Genomic DNA, 8,258 nt, shown 5'->3' on the forward strand with positions numbered 1-8,258 from the left:
AATGGAGGGCTGCTGTAGTAGATAACTAATCAAATTGTTCTGTTGGTGTAATTCATTTTCTCTCAACAAAACACCCCAAAATCAAACTGCAAATTACCGCACATACTGATTGTGATTTTTGAGGCCCAGTTCAGCAAGTGCTGAAATCCACCAGCCGTTCAAAGAGACTGTTGGACTACAAACCAGCTAATGAAGCACTTGTCAACCAGCAGATTATTGCATCTTGCTCCTGCAACTGGCAATTTTCTGCTCGGTTGTCTCATCACTGTGCTCACTGAGGTGGCTTCAAAATGTCTCTCTCTAATTACTAATCTGTCTCTGATAGGAGCTGCAGTAAATAAAAGTTTGTATCCAACTTTCTAATTATTTATCTGACTTCAATATTGTTACTGTGAGTGAATGACCTGCCTTCACATCATAATAACACAGAAAGCACAGCAGTGGAAAAATGTCGATTTGATGTTTAATCACTTTGTGCTGTGAAGTGGACCAGAATTCACCAAGTGTCCAGTTCATTAGTTCTATTTTAAGTTCTTTTAACATTAAATAAAACCCTCATTACTGACTGCTTATATTAAAGTCTTTTTTATTATTTTTTACAGTAACAGTAACCCAGTAATCCTTACTGTAACAACACTTAAATTCAACTTAGCTGTATTTTACTTACTTGGAATCCTTATTGAGGATAAATTAACCTGTAAAATCATCATCAAGTTGATTTTAAAACAGCAAAGCTCATTGGATCTTTGTCAATACAAGTTATCAAGGGGAAAAATTTATCTTGCAATTTTTTGGTGAGTATAGCAAAATTGCATGTGAAGTTTTGACACATGACATATGATATTTTCATTGTAAAATGTTCCAAAACCACATTTCTATATGTGGATTCATCCGACATGAAATAAAAATGTTTTCATGTAATTTCTTACAATCGTGCAAGATTGCATGATTGTAATCACATGGAAAAAAAAATACAATAAAAAATATGAAAAAAAAAAAATACAATTAAACTCCATATTACACATCCCAGCCACCCTTAGTCTCAGTTGAAGCACTGAAATCCTGTAGATGAGACAGTTTGCAGCATGTGAATAAAAAAAAACAAACAGACTTAACTGCAGCAAAACAAAGATGGTGTTACCTGTAAATCTCAACTATCTATTGTCAGACATGCGTTTAAGGAACAATCCACCAAAAACCTATGTTTTGAGTTTCACTCACTGATAGTTGCATGTAGGCTGACTAAGCCCAAAAAAAGATTTTTTTTTTTTCAAAATGAAATTTTTTTTTTTTTTTTTTTTTTTTCATTTTATCAGAATGATTAGTTTTGCAAACAATGTTGTCATTAGTTCAGTAAAATTCTCAAATTCACTGTTATAATGCAGGGCAGAGTTACAGCTATTACATTCAGCTGTGGCTATTTTTTTTTTTCAGCATTGCAAACTGGAAGGACTAAAGGCACAGACCTGTAGGGTGGATTCTTTATTTGTTTGCTGTTTTTTCCCTCTAGGAATAAAACTGATTTGCTGTTGAATATGTAAAAAATGAAGTACTGAGCAATTTTGATTCTTAGCTCCTGGTGTTAAACAATTATGCATTTATAAATGTATTCATGATCTATGTAAGGCCAGCTAGCATGTACGCTATAATAATATATTGCCACTGTAACTGGTTCATTATGTATGCCATTAAAGCGAACACAGCAGCTAAAACAAGCACTTTGCTAATAAAGCTATGTAAATGGAGGTTGAATGGGGAAAACCTGGTTTCAGCACCAGAGACCGACCGTGCACAGCCATGTTCACCTACACAGATGTTTTCATTCAGTTTTCTTGATAAAGGCCTGGACACACCAGGAACAATGAGATCTTGTGATGAAATCAATTCATTCCAATTGAATCACCACAATCAGTGATGATAATCATAGAATTCCTTGAGTTCACTGAGGTCATTTTTTCACCTGTGCTGGTTTGGTATCCCGGTACCTTGCTTTGCAGTGGGAGGAGAAGTGTGGTAGAGGATGTGGTGATGCCAATCCAGCAGCAGACTGCAGTCTTAGTGCCAAGAACAACAAGTCCTCCAACCTAAATGACCATATATGTCGGACCGTACGTAACACCGAAAACTTCGTTATCATGTTAACAATCACAAACACATGGTTAAGATTGTGGAATGGTCACAGTTTGGTTAAGTTTAAACATTAAAACTATTTGGTTCAGTCTAATAAAAGATCATGGATTGGATTGAAATAAATTGTTCCTTAATTTTAGAGAATGTTTGTCATCAGTCACAGTAATAAATTCAAATGGTCATGGATAAAAGATAGCTTTCACATTGGAAAGAAACAGTCTCCTGTATGACATTCCTGTGTTTTGTTGATGCATCCATCCTCCTACCACAGACTTTGGAACTTTACACACTATGTTACCTGACTTCCTCCTTTGCTCCCATCATACTTACTATATCCACTAGAGGTTGCTTAACTGTGGGTCAAAAAAGCTACAAAAAGGTAAAACAACCTATGAGATCCTCTTTTACAGGAGGACAATTGGATGCATCTCCTGTGTCTGCTCAGAGCAGGCTGGCTGCTCAGTGCACTTGTATTATTTGTCTAACTACAGCACTGTTGAAGTTGAATTTGTGCACCAGACTAGTGAAAAATAACAGAAACCTCTGTGCTAATGCACATATCAAACATGGTCTTTTGAAGAATTATTGTATAGTTTCTTCTGCAAATTAACAGACGTGGTGGAGACTGACACCTTTAAAGCAGTTCACAGAGTTCCATGAAAAATCAAGAAAAGTTAAAACTTTTCTCTCTGCTAATAACGCCCTCAGGATGATCCATTTCTACAAGTCCTCCACCTGATGTCTCCATCCAAAACACCAGGTAACCGGACCTGTGACTCTGTGCCTCCTCTTCTTTTTGATGAGTCTGGCCAAGGTATTGTGAGTTCTGCATTTTTTCTCAGACATATCACTGTGATCACCAGCTGATGATGTTCCAGTGATTGTTCGGGAATCATTTTATGGTGGTGTTCCCAGATATAATGGTGCTATTTTAAAAATCCAAAATTATTTGTGGATCATGAGCAGGATCACACTACCCCTCAGCCTATGTCATTGTGAGCATTTATATTTGTGCACTGGTCGTGTCTGTGTCGGTCTGCAATTACAAGGTTTCTATGCCACTGTGTTTCTTCATGTACTTTATGTTGGAATTGGAGCTTGTGTAAGCGCATTGCTGCCACACCAGCAAAAAAAAAAACAAAAAGAAGAACAAAAGTTTTATTGTTATAACAAGATATTTTTGACTCCATATATATTATTCTGAGCTACAAACATATTATGTTATAACAATATAATATTTATATCACATGTCCAGAAAAGTTAGTTCAACTCAAAAAAGAGAAAGGTAAGAAGGACGTTCAGAGCCATGGTGTCATCATCAACAAATGAAGCGACCACTTCTTACCAAACCAGAGTAGCAGTGTTTTCAATCACACACACAAACTTTCTGACAGCTCTGAGCACTCTGACACACACACACACACAGATTGATAGACACATTCTCTCCTCTTTTCTTCTCTCTCTTTTCACACACACACACACACACACACACATACACACAGACAGAGAGAGTTAATGAAGTGTAAACGATATTCTCTCCAGACCATTGCTACAAAAATGGAATTTGCACTTTATGAAACCATCGACACACATACATGTGACACACACACACACACACACACACACACACAACTCACAGCTTTAAAAGGTGTCATTTGTCCGCTTCAGTAACCAAGGTGAATATTCACCCTGACAGCTCCCAGAAAACAGACAGAGCAGAGAAGAGACGAGCCTTTGTCAGGAAAGAAAGAAAAAAAGAAAGAAAGAAAGAAAGAAAGAAAGAAAGAAAGAATATTAGTTCATTTCATTTTAGATCAAAGCTCTTGAGATAGATAAAAGGACAAGACACAGAAATGATTGCTGGACTCATACTATCACCTCCTGGTCATACAAGGAACAGCAGGCTTGTGTGTGTGTGTGTGTGTGTGTGTGTGTGTGTGGGATGGGGGGGTCTAAAAACTTGGAGCCCGCTAAACTTGTGGGGTCTGACAAAATGCTGGACCCTACAAGTTTAAATGGTTGTTTGAGGATTAAGTCTTGGTTTTAGGTTCAGGGTTAGTTAGGGTTAACTAGGGTTAGGCATTCAGTAGTGATGGTTAAGGTCAGGGTAAGGGGCAAGATAAAGGGGTCCCCATAAAGATAGGTGTACAAGGATCTGTGTGTGTGTGTGTATGCGAACTGGTACCATATGCTCTCATTTTCACCTCCAAAGCTGTTAGTGTATTATTGGTATGGTGGTGGTGGTGGTGTCTCTCTCTCTCTCTCTCTCTCTCTCTCTCTCTCTCTGTGTGTGTGTGTGTGTGTGTGTGTGCAGTGCAGTTTTCCCACACAGCTATTTGTCTTCCATTCACCAAACAAAAACTGACAAATCACAGTCACTGATTCTAATGACTGTGAGTGTTGAACACAGATACTGTAGCATGACCTTGATTAAAGGGTCAGTTCAACTAAATTGGTTTTATTTGTCCAGGTTTTGAGATATCTGCTGCTAAAGATTGTGATTTGTGCTCACACCCCAATATAATGAAGGAGAATGGAATTCTTCATTTGTGTCCTCCACCTTCCTCCACAAAACAAGGGCTGCATTTCTTGGTGGTGTTGGAAAAGGTGTTGAAACAGACTTTGTGAGTCTTATTTATTATAGAAAAGACTTCAGATTTAGTCTCTTAAGTTCTATAGAAGTACAACCTCCTCATCTTCCTCCATTCACTCTCACCAAGCTGCGGCCCTTTCAGCCTTGTCTCTGTGGGACACAGTCCTGGATGCTTCCTGTAGAAAGGTTTAGAGAGGTGCTGCATTTTTAGCACATCCATTATCATTACAAAAATGCATATTAATCATTTATTTTTATTATTAATGGTAGTCCAACAGGTCAAACAGCTAAATCAAGATCTGAACAAGAAATATTTGGGGAGAGGAAACTGTTTATTAAACAGTAAAAACATTTTCCCATGTGTCCATCACATTTCACATTTTTGTTTGGATATTATTCCTTAACAAAATGCGCAATACATTTTTTGAAAATGTTGATGCTAGCATACTATATTTATACAGAAAGTCTGTCTGTCTCTCTCTGTGTCTATCTGTCTGTGTTTGTTTGTATTTCAGACAGAATGATAATCATTGGACAGCCTAATACCATCTAAAGTTAAATGACTTGGAAACAGCTTTGGCGCCCTCAAACAATACACATGTCCAAACATATACTGCAGCCTGTCTCTGTGTGTGTGTATGTGTGTGTGTGTGTGTGTGTGTGAGTGTGTTTGTGCCCTGTACTGTTTGCTTGACTGGCTGCATGTTGACTTGACAAGGGTCTTTGTCCTTTTGAATGAAAGCCTGTGGACACACACACATAGACACACAGACACACACACACACACACATCCACATGTCACAGCAGGAGGTGAGAGAACAGCCTTTTAGCTAATGAGCTTTTTTCATTCCTCACGTACTCAAGCATTCTCTGTCTCTATAGATATTTCTCCCATCTCTGTCACTCCTCTTTCTGTCTCAGTTTTTGCCTCTGTCACTCTGCCTGTTATGTTCTTTTACTGTTTTTTTAATATGATTTTTTTTTAAATCCATCTTAGCTGTGCACTGTTCACAACAGATAATGTGTACATACTTGGCAAGCCAAGCTCAAGTCCATACAGGAGTTGCCAGTGCTCTCTCACACTGTAGTAGGTGCTGTTGACACATCTACAGCAAGCACACAGGAAGGCTGTTGTAGAAGGAGAAAGCAGGAAAAGCTAAACATGATGGCGCTTTGTTTAAACCTGTACAACAGCTGTATGTGGATACATCACATGTGCTGTTTTACATCCTTCTGCTCTTTGTTAATAAATTGATTATCTGATTATTGGTTTTGGAAGAAGACAGGAAAGGAAGTGATTGAGTTGGGGTTCCCACAGACCAATGAGCCAATCATCAACAAGAAGCTGCGTATGGTCAGCACAGCCGCAGACGCTGATGTTTCAGATTTGAGGAAGTATGCATTTGGTCCATACCCTAAGCTGCACTTACGTACTCACTCTTTTTGGCTGCACAGCAACAGCGGGGCCAGCCCTATGAATGCAAATGTCTTTGACTGAGTGAGTGACCTCCAACACCTGCTTCTTTTGCTCATCAATCAGCAGCAGAAGAGAGACTCTGTGGTGTGGTACAACCTCCAAATTTCACACATCCATACATGGTCCAACCATATACTAGGTTTTGTTTAAACTCTGGGTGCAAGCAAATGCTGGGGAGCCATTACAGGTCTAAAAATACATGTATTTATAAAATCTGCCCATGAAGACAAATGGTTTAAACGTGTTTGTTAGATCTCATACACATAATGAGTATCTTTAAAATACAGCATGTTTGTCATGCTGTGAATGGAGCTTATATTAGCATAGCTACAAGCTTGTTAACTACTGATTTACAGTACATACCAACCCAAAGTCAGTGCTCTCCAGGTAAGAGTTCAGTCTAGAGTTACCAGGCTGATTGAGAAGCACACAGTGTTGGTGCTGTAAACGCAGCTAAGTCACACTGAACTGAAAAGGATAGATTTCATCACGGAACAGGTCACATGACTCCCATCCTTCCATCCACCCGCCCCCTGCAGAGCTCTGTGGCCTTTCTTGTGAAAAAGCCAAAAGTGTTCTACAGCTTTGATTAGTTTAATGAGCACACACTGAAAGCACGCAGTGTATTGAATATAAGCTATGTATATGACCTTCTCTGTAAATGACTGGTCATCTGTGTGACAAGCCACATCATAAATATCTGATGGCTGATGACCCGTGAATCCATGTCTGTTGACACATGACATAGACACGATGAGCTTGAGAGATGAGAAAGTTTTAGCAACAGGAGGTGTAAAACCAGTGGTGTGCAGTCAGGCTTTGTGAAAATAAAATAGCACAAAGAGTCTGAAGACATGCTAACAGCTCCCAGACACTCCAGTGTTATACAATCAACAATATATCAGGTGTGACAACATACTGAGAATTTCCACTTTTCTTAGAGACTGATGGTGGCACTATACGAAGGGTTAAGGGATCATTAAAATCAAAAGGCTTTATGCCCTTGAAAGCATTCATGTGCACATAATGTGTTGTTTTATAGTGTAAAAGTATTTTCACCTGATTAGTTATTAAAGTCCACAATACCATAGATTTGAACGGTTTGCTGATATTCTGTATGTTTCTGGGCTAACAACAGTAACCTGCTTCATTTAGCCCATAGACCTGTTTTAATACTAAGCAGCGTGTGGAGGTATATCAGAGCGCACTGGGATACACCTGGGTAATGAGGCCATCCCTTCATGCAACTACATGACTCAGTTGTGTTCGGGTATTTTATTGTGTATTATTGTGTTTTATAGTGTATATTAAAGATGTGAAAATCAATTATATAGTATTGCAGTTAATATCAGAGGAAAAACACATTCAAGAGTTAGATGCAATTAAACTGCATTATCTAGAAAAATATATGTGTAAATGTTTCAATTTTATCTTACAGACACATTGCTTCCAACAAGTAGACTGTTGTTGTGCTCTAGACCATGGTGAGCTTGGGAATACACTGAGCTTTGAAGAGCACTGTTGAGATAAGTTTATTGTGTGTTGGCTTTTTTCAGGTGTGGGTTCAGTCTGAACGTGTATTCATGTAAGTTTGGGTGTTAGAATAGCCCTATGACACTACACAACACTACTGACTGTAGCCCATTCTCTCCCAATGTGACTTGTCTTACATAATATGGATACTGTCAAGACTATGTTCTTATCACACTCACTGAATTTCGAGGTCTGCAGATTTCATGCATATAAGATGCATCTGTGTTAAATTTGTTAAAAGGTTTATTAAAACTTTGAACTGAATTTGGTTTTCATCACAGGCAGTGGCTCTTGTCCTCACTGACTGTTACTGAAAGTGGAGATAGAGATGGAGAGAGTTGTGAGTGCACATACAAAGGGAGAGTAATGAGGAAAAGGCTAAAACTTTGGGGCAAGTAATGTGATCTAAAATGAGGGGAAATAGTGATGGAAAAGTGGAGAATCAAGACAGTTGGGAAAGAGTGGTAGAAAGAGCGATGGAAGAGGGAGAGTTGATAATTGTGTTTCTGACAGAGGGAGACAGAA

This window comes from Lates calcarifer, linkage group LG10 (genome assembly GCF_001640805.2).
Source record: "Lates calcarifer isolate ASB-BC8 linkage group LG10, TLL_Latcal_v3, whole genome shotgun sequence".
Lineage (NCBI taxonomy): Eukaryota > Metazoa > Chordata > Actinopteri > Centropomidae > Lates > Lates calcarifer.